Here is a 19,390-nt window from a genome sequence, read left to right as displayed (position 1 = left end):
ATGACATTTGTATCTACTCCATTATGCAGTTTCATTTCTCTCCAGAGCTATGTACCGCATCACTCTGTTCCTCATTTATTATACACCCCAGAGCTACATTTGCCCTCTAAACAAAGCACACACGACTCACAAAGCTGTGTTTTTCAAAATTACAAGCTATCCTTTCTAAATACTGCATCATTTTCATAGCTCCTGGGCACCTCTGGGTCTTTCTCAGTAAGTAATCTTGTAATATTTGCTCTATTAATCTAGTTAGGCATGGAGGGAGTAAAGGAGTGTTTGTTTAGGATTTCTGCTGTGAACTGAGTTGAGACAATTGAAGCAAACTGGAGAAATCTGAAGGATCAAATACGCTGTTAATTTGACCCCCTGATTTCCAAATTACCAAAGTATTTTTCTCAGACGGCTCCACCCTCAAACGAATTGCAATTCTGTGTTACTTAATTAATATAACAAAAGCCTTCATGTTGCCACATAAACCACTCCATAATTCATTGTCACACACAGTAGCTGCAGCAGCTACACTAACAATTATCAATCTTACACCATTAAACTACTATGAAAATCAAGATGTCAAAGTTGTTGAATACGAATGTGTATGTCATTCATACTGACAAGATTAAATAAATGACAGAATGAGCTTGATGGTAGAGGTTGAAGCTGGTTGGCTAGGATCGCACTAATGTAGTGCAGTTTGCCATTCACATTTTATCAAAGGTTACTATAAGTAAGCTGCAAAAGGTCGTCAGTTAGGAAAATGTTTGCTCTGAGGGCAAGCAAGTCCTAGTCGCTGTGGTTTGTGCATCTATTTCACCATAATTTACCACTACATAGTAGGCATAGAGACGATGGATTTTAAAGTGCTAAGGCACTATAGAGGCATATTAGATTATCAGAAGTGGTCAAACATTTCAAATGCTGTTCACTATCTGAAGTCCAGGGGCCACCTTCCCCATGAAAATGCTGATTATCAGCAATCCCATAATGTGAAATTCATCTTAAAAGCCAACCTCTTCTCCAACAGTCTTTATCAAGGCAGAATTTCTTTTAGGAGCTGTGCTCAAAAAGGGAAACAAGAAACAGAGTAAGGCAAGAAAAAGAAGATCAAGCACAGAAAAAAAGAAAAGGCCAACAAACTGGTTGCTAAAAGCAGAAGAGCGACAACAAGCCTCGAGAACTGGAAAAAGACAAGGTTCTCAGATTTGAAAACTGAGAAGAGTCTGAATAAGTATTCTCTAGAGACTGAGAAAGAGGAGGATTGTTCGGAAGCTCAGGAGGAGGAAGAAGAAATTGAGGAAGGTAGTTGTGCCATTTGAAAAGCAATTGCATATGGCAGCAATACGATGAGGAAGCAAGATAGGCCTCTGTGCACCAAGATAGGTGAAACTGTAGTAAAACGTGATCTTTTTAAGTTAAGTCATAAGAGGCATAAGGTTCTTCCTTCCACTCTGTAAAAGAAATATTAACAATCTATGTGTGATTGCAAAAGGGAGTTTTCTATTATTTCAATCAGCACTGCATTTCCTATCGCATAGACTTTTTTTTTCAATTATAGAGAAAGCTCTTCCTTCTCTGATAATTGTAGAATATACTGGTATATAAATAATGTTATTGATTTCCCTAATTAAAGTATCATTTGATTTCACTTCAGTAATTTACCATTATGCACAGACAATTCTATTTACTTGTATAAAGAGAAGGATAGTAGAGAATTATTCCTCGGCATGATCAATCAATTTCTGTTCGGAAAAGTAACCTCCATTGACCAGTCCAGGGTCACTGTAAATAGAGACTGACATACATTTCACCAGAACAGTTAAGCAACATCTAAGTACAGGGAAGGAGATGCGAACAGGAAAGACCTGCAACATTCTATGGTATTCATAGCATAAAAAGTCAGCAACGCGAGACAAAAGATTTTATAAAAGTGAATTCAATAATTAGAAGCGAAAGTTTGACAACTGGTAATTAATTCCACCGAGAGATTAAAACACGACTACGGAGATACAATCGCGCAGCAATTATCTCCGTGATTATGGGTTGAAGAAGAACATAAATGAAACATTGGTTTGCGGTGTTACCTAGGTTGCCCCTGTTGTTCCGGAAAAAGAATAGGAAGAGAGATACCCTCATATATTTCAGCCAACACCGGCACAGTGCTGCAACGGCAAGTGCAAAGTACGTTGAATCATGTAATTTGACATAAAAGTCAGTGGTCAACCATCTAATTTTTCAGAGGGCAGTTTAATTATTGTCGCTCTAATTAGCGGTTGACTGTCATTCTTCACTCAATTTTCATTGCAAAAATGCAATCCTAGGAATTCTGGAAAAGAAACTACAAGAGACAAGAAAATAAATAAGAAATTAATATACCACACTGGTAACACTCCTAAAAAGTAAAATATGGCTTATTTTAATGGAATACAAAAAGAAAAATTACATTTCACACAAATTAGTCCACTCCTGTCACTAGTGTGATCTTAATAAATCCTCGCCTACTGCACAATGATCCAGTTATTTTACATCCGGTGCATTGTCATTTGAACCCATTGCTGGATTAGCTAATTGCGAAGGAACCTAACACTTAAGTAGTCCAGTGGCCTCACGCATCAGGGGACAGTTTTCATATTAAAGGGGCTACAGAAAAAACAGAATCATCACACAATATACGTGTCTAGACTGAATATGCATGAACAGTTATACATTGCAAAAAATATATCAGCAAATGCGTCTCTATATTAACAATAAATCGATATCATTATACATAAAAATTGCTGTTTTGTAAGATAACTTGAACGAATAGCTACACTGATTTTAAAGCCCATTGTAAAGAAATGGCATGTTGTTTCATACCCACCAGCCCCAATGCTGATAGGTTTCATTCCAAAAAAACCCTGTCACTACTTTTCCATGTCACCACTAGGAGGGGCCCAGCTGTGCTCATATGAGGACACTGAATGCATCAAAAAGTCATTCTTGAACTATACGTTCACCTCATGTGCTTTCACAAAACGTTCTGAAATAAATCAGAACTATATACTGGATCAAAGGGACCTACAGGTCCCACAATGACTAGTTGATGTTCTAAAATCCTTAACTAGTCATTGTGAAAAGCGCTTTATACAGCTTTTCGAGTCCTAAGAAGTTTATTGGTAATGCTTTCCTTTTACCTTTCAAGTGTCACACAGGCAAGAGGAAGACCAACATCACCTGTGTCAATGCAGCACAAGTTCCCAACTTATTTTCCCCGTGGCCTTCTATTTTGCAGGAAGGTAATTAGGTAGGAATAGCAACCAGGTATTCTTTGTTCTGGATTATAAACTATTGTTATCGCCATTTGATAGACCTGATGCCTCCCAAGTGCGTGTTCCTGTGGTTGTGTTGCAGCTTCCAGCCTTCAGCGCTGCAGCTGTCCTGTTGTGATTTTACAAGAAACTCATCTCAGCCAAGTGAAAGGGTGAATTCTGATAGTGTACTCTCCGAGAGAGAAGTCAAACGGGGCGCTTTGTTATAATGTGCCACAAGAGGTTAAGATTTACTGACCAAAAATATCACACAAGAATAAAAAGGGAACAATTCCATTTATTTAGAGAAATATATGTGATGGCCTCCTTTCCAAACTGATAGGGGATGGGGACTTAAAAGCAGTGATAAATCCTTTGGAACAAAATGATAGGAGAAGATCTCAAATCTCCCTTATGTAAATGCAAGTATGACTGCGATAAACATGAATGACGCATACAGACATCAACACATCCCTCTATGCAAGACTTCACAGACTGATGTGCTCTACATAGCTTACATAGCAGATTATACACTATCAAAACATATTATCTGATGTGAGGAGGTTCAGCATATTTAGGAATATCCTCTAGCATATAGAAACTATGCATTGGTTTCCATTTGCAGAAAGGGCACAAGCAGTGAGAGAGACCAAATTTATATATTCAGTAATGACCTAGCAAATGAAAAACAGAGAACCGGGGACTGTGTTTCAAGTACTGTTTCAAGTACTGATGAAGAGAAATGACACACGAACAGCTGGGGGAGACTCCTCTTTGGGAAACACCTAAGGCAGTGCTGAGAAGGTTTCTGATGCCAATGCTTGACACAGTCGAATAGAGTGTAAGAAAAAGAAACATCTAGAACCATTTTACCCATATTAAATAGTGCAAGCAGCAACACAAGGAGACTAGAGCATCAGGCACATAGGAAGGATTCACAAAGGCAAGGGATCATCTGCAAGTCAGGCATAATACAAGAACTCAGAGGATTCTCATGAACATAAAATAATCTTACTACAAATCTGACAGTAGGGATGAGAACCTACTTGCAATGCAGATTAAATGAAAACAAGCGCTAAATTCAATAGGTGACATGAGGAATAATTTTTAGGACAACACAACATCCATTTGATGAGAGATTTCCAGCAATTTTCAAGGGATTCTGTGGAAGTTTATACCAACTGGGAGTTATCCTGAATATACAAGAAATTTTCTGATCCAGGTTCAGTTAGAAAAACGTACACATCTATGGGCTGAGGAAACTATTGATGATTCTATTCTAACTGAATAGGTATCAATAATCAATGGTTACTCTCCTCAAAGGTATCAGGCCCCAATCGCAAACACATCACAATTATAAAAATGTATAATGTTTTTAGGCTGAAAGCATGCTTACAGCTACAAATGCTCTAGTCAACAAAAAATACATCTCAACTACCTAGCTAGAGTAAACCATAACAGAAATACTGATGCAAATTAAAAAACCTTTGAATTTCACATTGTATTGGCCTATGTCAAGATCAAATATAGTTTATAAAATAGTGTTAGAAATGGGGTCTTTGGTTGGCAGTCAGGTTAGTCCCTGTCCAAGCAAGGACCCTCACTATAGTCAGGGTAAAAGAGAATCACCCTCAGCTAACCCCTGCTTACCCCCTTGGTAGCTTGGCAGAGCAGTAGGCCTAACTTCAGAGTGCTAGGTGTAAAGTGTTTGTACCAACACACACAGTAACTTAATGAAAACACTACAAAATGAACAAAAAATAGGAAACATTTATCTAAACAAAACAAGACCAAAACAACAAAAATCCAACATACACAAGTCAAGTTATGAATTTTTAAGGATTAAATTCAAAAATAGTGCTTAGAAACACAAAATGCTTTGATGAGGTGTTAACACGGCGTCGTGACGGAGTCGTTCCCAACAATCTGATACCAGAGGCACCGGACACGGAGTCGCTTAGACCCCCAGGTACGGTACGTTGGTGAAGATCACGGAGTCGGGTGCAGGCGTCGTCACCGGATTCAGCAGCGGCGTCGGTCCGAAGTCATCCAAAGTCAATTTCCTTGAATTTCCACCAGCTTTCCTTTCAAGGGCCCAGGGACTGGATAGGGCACCACTTGTCAGAGCAGGGGTCTCTCCAGAGACTCCAGGTGCTAAAAAAGAGAGAAGTATTTACTGTCCCTGAGACTTCAAACAACAGCAAGCAAGATCTAAATCAAGCCCTTGGAGATTTCTTCACAAGATGGAAGGCACATAAAGTCCAGTCTTTGCCCTCTTTCTATGGCAGAAGCAGCAACTGCAGGATAGCTTCACAAAGCACAGTCAAATGCAGGGCAGCTCTTCTTCCTCAGCTATTCAGCTCTTCTCCAGGCAGAGGTTCCTCTTGTTTCCAGAAATGTTCTAAAGTCTGTGGTTTTGGGTGCCCTTCTTATACTCAATTTCTCCTTTGAAATCCTGCCTTGCCCAGGCCAGGCCCCAGACACTCACCAGGGGTCGGAGACTGCATTGTGTGTGGGCAGGCACAGCCCTTTTAGGTGTAAGTCATCCCCAATCTTTTTGCCTCCTGCCTCCTATTTTTTCTGACCTGTTGCTGTTGGCTTTTGAACTCTGAGCATTTTACCACTGCTAACCAGTGCTAAAGTGCATATGCTCTCTATGTAAATTTGTATGTAATTGGTTTATCCATGATTGGCATATTTGATTTACTAGTAGGTCCCTAGTAAAGTGCACTAGAGGTGCCAGGGCCTGTAAATCAAATGCTACTAGTGGGCCTGCAGCACTGGTTGTGCCACCCACATGAGTAGCTCTGTAATCATGTCTCAGACCTGCCACTGCAGAGTTTAACTGTAAATTCGACTTGGCAAGTGTACCCACTTGCCAGGCCTAAACCTTCCCTTTTCTTACATGTAAGACACCCCTAAGGTAGGCCCTAGGTAGCCACAGCAGGGTGCAGTGTATGGTTAAGGTAGGACATATAGGGGGTCATTTTGACCCTGGCGGCCGGCGGTAAGGTGGCGGGAACACCGCCAACAGGCTGGCGGTGTCCCGCCAGCTATTATGACCGTGGCGCAAAAGCCACGGCCATATCGCCGGCCCCTCCACTTTACCGCCAGGTCTCCGCCTGGCGGTCATAATCCCCAGGGCAGCGGTGCAAGCACCGCTGCCCTGGGGATTATGAGTCCCCGACCGCCAGCCTCTCCGTGGCGGTAAACACCGCCATGGAAAGGCTGGCGGTAAGGGGACTTGGGGTGCCCCTGGGGGCCCCTGCACTGCCCATGCACTTGGCATGGGCAGTGCAGGGGCCCCCAGGCATAGCCCCGTCGCACATTTCACTGCCCGAATTTCGGGCAGTGAAATGTGCGGCGGGTGCTACTGCACCCGCTGCACATCAGCATTGCCGCCAGCTCCATTACGAGCCGGCAGCAATGTTGATGTGACATTTCCGCTGGCCCAGCGGAAATGTCATAATAGGGAGGCAGGAATACCGCCGGCAGTGGCGGTATTCTGTCTCCCGCGGCCTCGGCGGTCTTCTAGGAAGACCGCCGAGGTCGTAATGACCCCCATAGTAATGTGTTTTATATGTCCTGACAGTGAAATGTTGCTAAATTCGTTTTTCACTGTTGCAAGGCCTGTCACTCTCATAGGGTTAACATGGGGGCTACCTTTAAATCTGATTAAAGAGTAGAATCCGGCGCAAATGCGGGTTTTTTAGTCCCGCCCACTCCCGGGCGTCATTTTTGCCCGGGAGTATAAATACGACGCATATGCATCGGAGTCATTTTTTAAGACGGGAACGCCTACCTTGCATATCATTAACGCAAGGAAGGTGTTCACGCAAAAAAATGACGCTAACTCCATGAACTTTGGCGCTAGACGCGTCTAACGCCAAAGTATAAATCTGGAGTTAGTTTTGCGTCGAATTTGCGTCGAAAAAAACGACGCAAATTCGGTGCAAACGGAGTATAAATATGCCCCTGTGTGTTTGAAAATGCCACTTTTAGAAAGTGAGCATTTTCTTGCTTATACCATTTCTGTGACTCTGCCTGTTTGTGGATTCCCTGTCTGGGTCAGTTTGACAGTTGGGCTGTTTGCACCTCACACTAGACAGTGACACAAAAGGAGCTGGGGTGTAATCTGCATTTCCTGATGAGCCATCTGTGCTAGGAGGGAGTGGAGGAGTGGTCACTAACACCTGAAAGGGCTGTGTCTGTCCTCACACAATGCAGTCTCCAAACCCCTGGTGAGTGTCTGGGGCCCGGCCTGGGCAAGGCAGGATTTCACATTCAAAAGAGACTTTACTTTGAAGTAGGCCTACTTCAAAGGAGAAATTGGGTATAAGAAGGACACCCAAAACCACAGACTTTAGAAACACTTCTGGAACCAAGAGGAACCTCTGCCTGGAGAAGAGCTGAATAGCTGAGGAGGAAGAGCTGCTCTGCCCGTGACTGTGCTTTGTGGAGCTATCCTGCAGTTGCTGCTTCTGCCAGAGTAAGAGGGCAAAGACTGGACTTTGTGTGCCTTCCATCTTGAGAAGAAATCTCCAAGGGCTTGATCTAGAGCTTGCCCCCTGTTGTTGGAAGTCTCAGGGACAGCAAAGACTTCTCTCTGCCAGCACCTGGAGTCTCTAGAGAGACTCATACTATGCCCTGTGGTGCCCATCCAGTTCCTGGGACCCTGAAAGGAGAAGCTGGAACCCTAAAGACAAGAAAATCCACGCACAGAGCGTTGTGCGGGGAAAAGATTGACGTAACTCCGATCTGCGGCTGAAAAAATGACGCGCCGCTGGCTCCGCAGCTGAGAAAACGGCGCTCGCAGGAAACGTGACCAAAGAATCGACGCACAGAGCAGGAGAAATGACGCGCAGATTCGCTGACGGAGGCTGGGAGATCACAACCTGCGCTGCGGGGATTTCAGATCATCATGCGGCTGGATTTCCGACTCACGTACCGCCATGCGGTTATTTTTGACGCACACCCGCCCGTGCTGGGTTATTTTTGACGCACACCAGGTAAATTTTCACGCTAGCAGCGCTAGTGTGTGTTTAAAACTACTTAAAGACTCTTTTTGCATTTTTATTCATAACTTGACTTGTGTATTGTGGATTTTTGTCGTTTTGGTTGTGTTTTGTTTAGATAAATAGTTCCTATTTTTCTAAACCTGTGTTGTGTCATTTTGTAGTGTTTTCATTAAGTTACTGTGTGTGTTGGTACAAATACTTTACACCTAGCACTCTGAAGTTAAGCCTACTGCTCTGCCAAGCTACCAAGAGGGTAAGCAGGGGTTAGCTGAGGGTGATTCTCTTTTACCCTGGCTAGAGTGAGGGTCCTTGCTTGAACAGGGGGTAACCTGACTGTCAACCAAAGACCCCATTTCTAACACTTATTATATATAATAGGATGTAGTTTTCAACTGGTAACAGTTTGGTATCTATGAAATTGTAAGAATAAATCCTCTTTAATGATAAAGACAGTTTTCCATTACAATTTTTACACCCAGCCATATTGTTTTACTTTGACCCAGTCTTGCGTGACCAGATATCTGCTGTTGGTGCTTGATCTTTTAGTCACTAGTTTTCACTGAAATCTTTCAAAATTCATAACTCTGGCTCTACTGATTGGATTTTTTCCATTTTGGTTTCAAATAATTTAATAAAATGTATTCTATTTTTCTAACTTGGTTTGGGATTTTTCTTGTGTTGTGTTTCTACTTTATTACTGTTCCTATGTTACTTTGTTACCGTTACTGTGCTGCATAGATACTTTGCACATTGATTCTATGCTAAGCCTGATTGATTTTTTTGTGCCAAGCTGCTCAGGGTTAAGCACAGTTTAATTTTGTGATTTTTGTGGATCATCCCGCAAAGGATTGTGGCTATTGGTTTACCATTGCTCACACCCTGTCAACCAAAACCTGTTTTCTAATACAGGTAGATTGAGGGAATGAATAGTCACATTTCCCAATATACTTATATATATAACATGACTGAAGGCAATGCTAACCAAGATCTTTAAGGCTCAGCAGAATTATGGTGGTGTGTTGGGATTTTGTTTCTATAAGAATTCTTATCCGTCTAAAGACTACAGACCCCATTACAGGAAACCCACACAGGAATGACATGTCTTTACAACTAAATGTAAGGGTGAAATAAAATACCAGCCAAAGAAATAACTGGCAATCCACGTTCCTTTTACAAGAAAAAATATTCTATTTCACCTACAGCACTTTCTCAAGACCCCCACATCTGGGCAATTATTCCACCATCCTTTAAAGGTAGTTTGTAACTTATATAAATTAATCCTCACTCAAGTTATTCTATCTATTCCAATGCTTACCAGTTTCATTCAGTAGTCACACTAAGGATGTTTTATCCAGGCATATTCCTAAATAAGTCTGTAGCAACACAAAAAATGGACAGCAGCCTATGCCTACACATTTGCAGCAGCTCAGTTTTATTATGGAAGTAAACAGCTTTGCAATAAAATAAAATAGACCAAATGCACTTTCACCCTATCTCTAAATAATATTCTCTTCCTACTTAGCTGGAGCATAATAGAAAAATAACCACACAATACCAATAATACAATGCAATGAAAAATAATTTCAACACACATTCACAATGGAACAAGCAATCAAAGCTAGAGAGTGACGAGAGGTAGTATTGACTTCAGTCATGGGATAGTAAAACGTACTTGGGACATATGAGAAATCAGCATACATAGATACTTTTCAGAGTTTGTATAAACTAGAAGTGTTTAGCTTCAACTAGTTACAAAGACAAAATAACATCCCACATACTTCTTTTAAATATTTACAGACTATAGATAACCTTCAGCCCTTTTTGATTGCCAGAGTCAATAGTCAACAGCCTCTTAAAGCACAACACAAGACACCTAGTATCTAGAAATAACATAACAGTGGATCAGAGTCATAAAAGCAATAGCCTTAGAGACACTTAGTACAATTTGAAAGGGAGAGATAAAAGTATACTGGGACCAACAATTCAAATCTGCAAATTAGTTACTTTTCTCTCCATTATGGAGGGAGTTTCAGAGGAAAATGACAAGTACATTTTTATAGAATCCCAGGTTAAATGGACAAGGGGGACATTATCATAGAATGGAATGATGGAGAAACCAAAGGTGGAGAGGCACTCACAGGCATATGTTCTGGCACAGTCCGATTAACAGTCACTGAGTCAAGGTTATAAAAAAATGCATGAAAAGAGCTATCGAAAGAACTCTTTCCTACTTTTTGGATCCAGTCATTAATCACATTTGAATTTTTAGAAAATATGTTCTGAGAATCTTTGGCATCAAATAAACTTATCACTGTGAAATAGCTGATAGCAGATACACCCAGCTTTATATAATGGAGATGAAAAGTGAACAGAATTAGAGACGTAGAGAATTACACACTCAATTTGAGCATTTACTACTCTGTTACCAGGAAGGCCCTTTTTATGACACAAACAGAGAACTGAGCTAACCACAAATTATACAGACCTAGTCAACTCTAGCAAAACTCTATCATGTACATATGTGATTGATGTGAAGAACCAAACACTGTCTTACTGACGAGGCACCATCCAAAACACCTCCCAAGAGTCCATCAGGGCATATATTTTAAGTATGAAATTCACCGCTAAGTGGTCAATGATCACTAGCCTTTCTTCTTCTTGATTTTGGTTTGTCCTCAAGCTTTGGGTTCATGTTGCTTTTATTACACAACAGCATTAAAGATGTGCCATATTAAATTGACAAGAATCATGATGTGCTGATTGTCAATAGGTTAGAGTTGAAAATATCACAAATATTCGTAAAAATGTGAACAAAATTTAAGTTAAACAAAAAGTCACGTGGCAATAGAAAATTCACTAATTTGCGAATTGAGTGCTAATATCCTCCACTTCATTCATTGGCAGAGTTTCCAATATGCATGGCTTCTTAAGATAAAGATTTATAATTTGCTCCAGAAATCTTGAGATTATTTTCACTACCAAACTATGAATCAGGCCCTAAAATTGACAGAAAATATACTTTTTCAAGATACAGGAGATGACTGGAACCAGCAAGCCTGAAATCCATTTTGGAGTTAACTACCAACCACACAACAATGTGATGGAGTTATGAAGAGATGAAATATGATGCCCTCCTTAGTTAGAGTAAATAATAAAAAACACTTTAATTGACAGTTTATCAGAGAATGCTGTCCTCTGTAGCAGGGAAACGTGGCCTTCTTGGAAAATTCTAAATAATGAAAAAATAAGGATGACATCTGTGTCAACGTGTAACATTTAGCATACAACAGCATCTCAACTGTGGCATGATGAGTTATAAGACTCTCCTTCATATTAATTCCCTAATAAGTTGAAAGCCCTTCCAGCTCGTAGTCCTTATTCATACACCGTAAATCTTATTTTGTGTTGAAATGCAAACATGTAGTTTCATGATTACTAACAAAGTAGGCATCCCAAAAAATCAAAAGTAATAGGGGAGTTAAAGTGGGTAGGGATGTCATTAGTGGCTGATGCACAAAACAGATTTGAAAGATACAAATCAAAATAATACTTAACCTTATCTCCCATTTCCTCCTTTCTCACATAACTACTAGCCTGCCATACACTCTTACAAATGGCAAACATGATTACACAGTATACTGTATCAAAAATGACATATTTCATGAATATTCATTCAAGGAATCCACATCCCTAACGTCTGACTGTAAAAGCCCACTCACTGGTCATTCTCAAAATCCAAAATTTTCAATATACATTTATCCTTTACTACAAAAAGCCATAAATGTGCAATGAACAACCCAATACTGTTTCATTCCAGATCATTTTGATATAAACATACACACATTTAGGAACTTATCAACATACTCTATTTTTCATTTATTTCTGCCTAAAAGGAAGAGCTTCTCAACTTTGACAAAGACAAAAAAAACTGTCCTTACATTATTTGCACCAACAGCTACATTCAACAATTTAAACCACAGAATCACACTTAAGATGCTTGAACCTTTAGCAGGAATATCTGGGCCTGTGCTTTATTGAGTCCATTCCTTTGTCATCAATCACACACAAACAGTTAGCATCAGATGATTTGAATCACTGACACACCCAGGATTTTCAAGTACTCCACTAGCCCACAATCAATGCCAGGATTAAATTCAAGGTGTTTTGCATCTTCCACAAAGAATACCGTCTCAAAGGCCCTGTATATGTGTACCGAAACTGGCATCTCACTATGTCCTAACCCGAGCTCTTGGCTTAGTGTCCCTCTATCAAACCAACTAATGCTCATTTAAGGAGGCTTAAACACAAAGGAAAATCATTGTGTGTTTGAAGACTTAGGCCCTCATTACAACATCGGCGGTAAAAGCCGCTTACCGCCGTGCAGAAGACCGCCAAAATACCGCCGCGGCCGCGGAATACTGCCACAGCTATTATGACACACATCTCGGAATCCGCCGATATTCAGACACCCACACAACTCCGTCACACCAAAGGTCAGTGTTAAACTGGCGAAAACAATTCCTCCACCAGAAACACGCCCATGCTATCACGACACACGAATCCACGACGCAGTCTTTCAACCACGGTATTCCATTGACGGTACACACCGCTGCGCTCAAAATACGCACACATCTCCAAAACACCGCCACATTGGACAATTCCAAATACACACACCTGATACACATACAAACACCACTCCCACACACCCAACACAATATAAAACACCCACCCACATCACCCACAAACCCCTACGACCACAATTCATGAACGAAGGCTAGAGAGACAGAGAGCATAGCAATTGAGAACCCCACCACACAGAGGCACACAACACCATCACCCATACAACATTCCATACACAAAACACCACACACCACTACACATCACCACACACATCAACACTTACACCACCCCACACATCACCCACACCACCCCATGTCATGCCAAAGACACCCCCGGTTTTCCGAGGAGGAGCTCAGGGTCATGGTGGAGGAAATCTTACGGGTAGAGCCACAGCTATTTGGCTCACAGGTGCAGCACACCTCCATAGCCAGGAAGATTGAGCTATGGCGCAGAATCGTGGACAGGGTCAACGCTGTGGGACAGCATCCAAGAAATCGGGAGGACATCAGGAAGAGGTGGAACGACCTACGGGGGAAGGTGCGTTCTGTGGTCTCCAGGCACAACATCACGGTACAGCGGACTGGCGGCGGACCCCCACCTCCTCCCCCACAACTAACAACATGGGAGGAGCAAGTCTTGACCATCATGCATCCAGAGGGCCTCGGAGGAGTCGGTGGAGGAATGGACACTGGTAAGTCAAATCTTAACTATCATATCCCCCACCCTACCTGCATGCTATCACACACCCCCACCCTCACACCCTCCCCTATCACCCCAAATCCTCACTAATGTATTAATAACACAAACCACTCATCCCAACACCAAGCCCTGGATGACACAACTAAGCATGGTCACCCCTCACCAAAGCATGCTCACTGCACGTACCCAGAACAACCCCCTAACCATCATCACACAAACCCACACACAGGAATGCTTGCACTGGGGTACACGCACACCCACCCATTGCACACCATTACACACACACATGCAATACTCATGCTCTCATATCCCTGCAGGACCACTAAGGAACGTCACCACACCTGAGGGTCCAGACATCTCCACTCCACCCACAGAAGAGGCCCACAGTGACGACAGCAGCTCTGCCCTACTGGATCCTGATGACCAGCCCGGACCATCGTGGGCCTCGGGACAGTCGGTTCCCCTTGCACAGGCACAGCCCAACACTGACCTTCCACCCTCTGGTAACACCAGCACAGCACCCATCCAGCGGGCCCATACCTCCGTACCCAGGACACGTCAATCAGCGGTGTGTCCACCACTACAGGGAACCCAGGATAACCCACCACCCCAACAACAACAGGGACCTGGGGGCAGTGGTAGTGGGCACACGGTCCAGGGGACAGAGGCACAGGAACACAGGGGAACTGGGAGGGCTGCTGTGCGACAGGGGGCGGACAGGCCAAGGGAACCCACTCTCCACAAGGCCCTCTCCTCCATCATGGGAGCATACCACCACTCCCAGGAGACGATGGCGACGGTCCTGGCCAAGTTTCAGGAGACCGAGCGCCTGCAGGAGGAACAGTATTTGGAGGAACTCAGAACCATCAGCTCCGCCCTGTGCACCATCGTAGGGGTGCTGAAGGACATACAAAACACCATGCGGGACACCGTGGCACTCCAAGAGGCCCCTGACACTAGCCTGGACGATGAACTGCCTACCACCTCCGCTGGCGATAGTGGACAGGACGCCCCGCCACAGGACCACCACACCAGCACCCCACCCCCTGCAGATGGACAACCACCACGCAAGCGGTCCCTGAGATCCAGGAACAGGACAGAGCAAGATGGCAAGACCCCGCCAGGAAATGAGACCACCCTGATTGTCATCCCACTGTCTCACTTTGTTACCCTGTCCATACTTTAACTGCCCCAGCTCCACTTCCTATGCCCATATGGGCAGTGCACCTGTGTGACCAATAGACTGGACTCTGCCATTTACATTCCTCCACCGTCCCCCATCACCATTTGACAACCCCCCTCCATTTTTGAGCACTTAAATAAACACCCTTGAATCACAAAACAATCTGGAGTCATTCTGTGATTTGGTAAATTTGTATTATCAATGACAGTGTCAAAATGTGTTTTCTATTGTAAAGCCAACATACCTATGTCACACATCACAAGTCCTTGAAGGATGCAAGCAGATGACACACGTTGGGAACCACACCTGTGAAACCGTAATGGAAAGGTACAACTCAGTGACCAAATAGTGCTATGGAATGACAGACATGATAGAGGTAGAAGTGTGAAAGTGAATGTAATGGTAAGAAAGAAATGTTCTCACCTGTGTGTCACTGGAAATATTGCTGTATGACTGACTCCCTGTTGTCTACGTCTTCTTCCTCAGCTTCCTCCTCATCACTGTCCACAGGCTCCACAGCTGCCACAACACCACCATCTGGACCATCCTCATGCAGAAAAGGCACCTGGCGTCGCAAAGCAAGATTGTGAAGCATCGAGCAGGCGATGATGATCTGGCACACCTTCCTTGGTGAGTAGAATGGGGAACCACCTGTCATATGGAGGCACCTGAACCTGGCCTTCAGGAGGCCGAAGGTGCGTTCGATCACCCTCCTAGTCCGCCCATGGGCCTCATTGTAGCGTTCCTCTGCCCTGGTCCTGGGATTCCTCAATGGGGTCAGTAGCCATGACAGGTTAGTGTAACCAGAGTCCCCTAATAGCCACACACGGTGCCTCTGGAGTTGACCCATCACATACGGGATGCTGCTATTCCGCAGGATGTAGGCGTCATGCACAGAGCCAGGGAACATAGCATTTACCTGGGAGATGTACTGGTCTGCCAAACATACCATCTGTACATTCATTGAATGATAACTCTTCCGGTTCCTGTACACCTGTTCACTCCTGTGGGGGGGGACCAGAGCTACATGGGTGCCATCAATAGCACCTATGACGTTGGGGATATGTCCAAGGGCATAGAAGTCACCTCTAACTGTAGCCAAATCCTCCATCTGAGGGAAAATGATGTAGCTCCTTACGAGTTTCAGCAGGGCAGACAACACTCTAGACAACACGTTGGAAAACATAGGCTGGGACATCCCTGATGCCATGGCCACTGTTGTCTGAAAGACCCACTTGCAAGGAAATGGAGCACTGACAGCACCTGCACGTCAGGGGGGATTCCAGTGGGATGGCGGATTGGTGACATCAGGTCTGGCTCCAACTGGGTACATAGTTCCTGGATAGTGGCACGGTCAAACCTGTAGGTGATGATTAAATGTCGCTCCTCCATTGTCAACAGGTCCACCAGCGGTCGGTACACCGGAGGATTCCGCCATCTTCTCACATGTCCAAGCTGACGGTGCCTAAGAAGGACAACAGCGACCACAGAGTCAACACATTTCCAGGTATGTACCCACAGATAAACAGAACACGACACCAAACACAAAACTCTTCCTGTATGTGTGTTGAGTGTAGGCCTAGGTATGAGTGACGCAGTAGTAAATGAAGCCATGTGGGCCCCTGAAATGGCGGCTGCCTGACCTCTAAACTGGGACAATGGGATGTGAGGTATCTGCGCTGGCGTTGTACACCGTTGCGGTAGGCGGTCGTAGACCGCGGCGCAATGCTGAATTGGTTAACATTGGACCCTATGGGTCCCAGGAGCCAATGATGAAGTGCGCCGGCGGTGATGATACGCACCGGCACGGACGTGACCGCCATTTTCTATCTGTTCAATCACTCAATACCTGATCTTCGACAGGAGAGGACCTACACTGCAAGTGCTGCTGTGACCTCGGTCTGGAAGAGACAATGGCTGCTGCGTCTGGGGATAGGGCCCCTACCTTCACTGCTCAGGAGTTGGAGAAGCTAGTCGACGGGGTCCTTCCCCAGTACACACTACTCTACGGTCCTCCAGACCAACAGGTAAGTACACATGGAGCACGTTGTATGGGCTATGCCTGGGTGGAGAGGGCTGGTTGTAAGAAGGAAGGGGGCACAGTTCAGGGAACATGAAGGACTGTGAATGCATGTGCCACATGGCAAGGGTAGGGATGGGGGCCACTCACATCGACGGGGCAGTTGGTAATGACTTCTCTTCTTCCCCTGTGCATGTCGTGTAGGTCAGCGCCCACCAGAAGAAGGACATTTGGCATGCCATCGCCAAGGACGTCCGGACCCTGGGGGTCCACCAGAGACGGGGCACCCACTGCCGGAAAAGATGGGAGGACATTCGCCGCTGGAGCAAGAAGACGGCGGAGGCTCAGCTGGGGATGGCCTCCCAACATGGGAGGGGTGCCCCTCGCCCCATGACCCCCCTGATGTTCAGGATCCTGGCGGTGGCCTACCCGGAGTTGGATGGGCGCTTGAGGGCATCACAGCAGAAACAAGGGGGTGAGTAAACTCTCACTCTGGGGACTTTGCATGCAGTGGAGGGGTCTGGGTGGGGGAGGAGGGCTGTGGGTTTCCCTAGGCCAGGGCAACTTACGTAGGCTAGGCCCCTCTGTAATGCAGGCCATGTGCCACTCCACCCCACCTCAGTAGAGGGCCAAGTACAGGTATACATGCCCCTGTGGCATCCATGTGTCCACCATAGCCATGTAGGCCAGATCCCAGGAATTGCATCTGTAGTGGCCAAGAGCACGGCGTAGTGCAGGGGGCTGCTGTGTCTGTATTGTCCGCCAATGGTAGCGGTAAGCCATGCACTCAACCTGTCTTTCTTCTGTCGTCCCCCCCCCTTTTTCTGCTCTCCCTGTTCTTTTGTGCATCAGCATCATCAGGCGGAGGTACAGTGGCACCAGAGCACGAGGGAGCTGCATCCCACATGGCCATGGAGGGCCACACCACAGACTCTTCACGTCGGGCACAGGATCACCAACCAGCGTCACGGACTCGTCCGCCGATGGGAGCTCCCTTGTGGTGGCGGCACCATCTGTGCCCCCCACTTCTACAGGAACAGCCGCCACCTCCCCTACCAGCACCGCCCTCCCAGCAGCCCCTCAGCGTTCGCCCCGTGCCCGCTCACCCAGGAGGGTGGGCATCACCTTTGCCCCAGGCACCTCAGCCCCTGCCCTTGTCACCCCTGCTGCCCTCAGTGAGGAGGCCATTGACCTCCTCAGGTCACTCACTGTTGGGCAGTCTACCATTGTGAATGCCATCCAGGGTGTAGAAAGGGAGTTGCAACACACTAATGCATTTATGGAGGACATTCACTCTGGTCAGGCTGCCCATCATCGAACCCTGCAATCTCTGGCCTCAGCACTGATGGCAGTCATTGTCCCTGTGTCTAGCCTCCCCCCTCCAACTTCCTCCACCCAGACCCAATCCCCTGTACCCCAGCCTAGCCCAAGCACACCATCAAACAAGCATGCATACACCTCAACACACACAAGTAGCTCAGGCAAACATAGGCACCACACAACCCACAGGCACTCACGCAAGCATCACCCAGATACAGACACAGCAACATCCACTGCCTCCACTGTGTCCCCATCCTCGTCGTCTCCCTCCTCCCTCCCAGTGTTGTCTACACTCTCACTTGCATGCACTACATCTACAGGCACTAGGACTCGCACCAGAACACCTAGCACCACACCCCGCTCACCTGCACTCACTACCCCCACTACCATTTACACGTCCCCTGTGTCCACTCCCAGTGTGTCTGTGACGCCCCCGCCCAAAGTACACAAACGCGGGCACCCACACATCCAACATCCATCCACCTCACGACAGCCTCCAGTACCTGCACCTGCACCCAAAACACCTAAAGTTACACCTCCTACAACCACCTCCTCTTCCTCCACTCCCAGACCCCCTCCAGCTACCCATCCCAGTCTTCGTCAGCAACTCTTCCTCAGCAACATTGACCTCTTTGCCACCACCCCCACCCCTCCATTTCATAAGTCCCGTAGTAGCACCTCAGCCAAAAAAACACCAGGACCTGTGGTGCGTGTTCAAGGTGTGTGGAGTGCACCGGCCACCAGGGCAGCCAGTGTGACCCGGAGCCAAAGCACTGCCAGTCCACCCCCTGTGAAGCACCTCAAATTGGAAAGTGGCCGACGGGACAGGGTGAAAACTCCTGGCAGCAAAACTGCACACAAGGGTCCCAGGGGGATTGCAGAGTCAGCTGTGACTCCTCCAAAGGTGGGAAGGGGCCAGAAGAAGTCTGGTAAGAGCAGCACGGCAGAGAAGGGCGCCATCCTCTCCGGTGGCCGGGACGCCACCACCAGCAACGTCGTCACTGGTCAGGAGACCACCGCCAGAGTCAGTGCCCAGGAGGGCAGCAGTATCGTCAGTGCCCAGGAGGGCAGCAGTATCGTCACTGGTCAGGAGACCACCACCGGAGTCAGTGCCCAGGAGGGCAGCAGTATCGTCACTGGTCAGGAGACCACCGCCGGAGTCAGTGCCCAGGAGGGCAGCAGTATCGTCACTGGTCAGGAGACCACCACCAGAGTCAGTGCCCAGGAGGGCAGCAGTACCGTCACT

This window comes from Pleurodeles waltl, chromosome 1_1 (genome assembly GCF_031143425.1).
Source record: "Pleurodeles waltl isolate 20211129_DDA chromosome 1_1, aPleWal1.hap1.20221129, whole genome shotgun sequence".
NCBI classification, from domain to species: domain Eukaryota; kingdom Metazoa; phylum Chordata; class Amphibia; order Caudata; family Salamandridae; genus Pleurodeles; species Pleurodeles waltl.
Note: the sequence above shows the minus strand (reverse complement) of the source record.